The sequence below is a fragment of the Penaeus monodon genome, chromosome 15 (assembly GCF_015228065.2).
Source record: "Penaeus monodon isolate SGIC_2016 chromosome 15, NSTDA_Pmon_1, whole genome shotgun sequence".
Lineage (NCBI taxonomy): Eukaryota > Metazoa > Arthropoda > Malacostraca > Decapoda > Penaeidae > Penaeus > Penaeus monodon.
The window spans coordinates 38,944,859-38,945,732 of record NC_051400.1 but is presented as its reverse complement, the minus strand read 5'-3'; the positions used below and the strand labels follow the sequence as shown (position 1 = coordinate 38,945,732).

The window sequence follows — 874 nt, the reverse complement described above, 5'->3', positions numbered from 1 at the left end:
AATATGCGTATGCGTATACGCCAACGCGTGAACATATACATGTATGTATATACAAATCATAAATGCAAACACTGAACTCGTCTTAAGAGGATATTTCAGTGTAGATGGAATTTGAATCGCCGTCTTGACTTGGCGCTTCTCTGCCCAGTGTTTTGTGTTTGGGAAATGCATCATGACGTGGACACGTCAATCACACTAAGCACAAATACTAAATACAGTGATTTGGTCATGGGAAGTCGGGGTAAATTAGCGGATGTGAAGTATAAAATACAATGGTAAATTATGTAGATAATCGAATAAAGGTTTATTTCATTAAATAAACACTTATGGTGAACTTTGTCATTTTTCTCTAGCTTAACATACTACTTATATCCTAAATCACACAAAAATAGCATGGGTATATACTATAATTCTTGTATAATATTAAATCACTCTTATTTACACACTAGCGAAAACATGTATATCTACAAAACACATAAATCAAATCTACAGAGGAACAATTAGCTCCACTGTTCTAATTCCATTGAATGCGCTGGACATTGTCCAGCCTTATTTATAATAAATGACTAGCACACACTCTATATCACAACTATGTTCTGTAACACACAAGACTACAATAATTATCACACAAAGACTACAAAAAATCACACAAGACTACAATCATCTATTTTTTTTTTTACTTTTACTACTTCATGCCATTAAACTCCTCATGAAAGCAGTTTCGATCAAACTGTAGGACACAAGCAAAGCCTTCAAGCTTGCTTTCAGCCACACAAAATAATCGGTTAAATGATTCTAGTTTCGACTCATAAGAAGAGATGTTGGAAGAGGGAGTCAAGATACAAGTGTCACAATCCAAAAGGTTATTTAACGT

General features: G+C 34.1%; 1 protein-coding gene across 1 annotated transcript in view; it reads right to left on the bottom strand.

Moving 5' to 3' along the window:
* Positions 1 to 874, bottom strand: part of LOC119582025 (nesprin-1-like) — a gene marked incomplete in the record, with an annotated part of 55,788 nt that overhangs the window by 4,161 nt on the left and 50,753 nt on the right.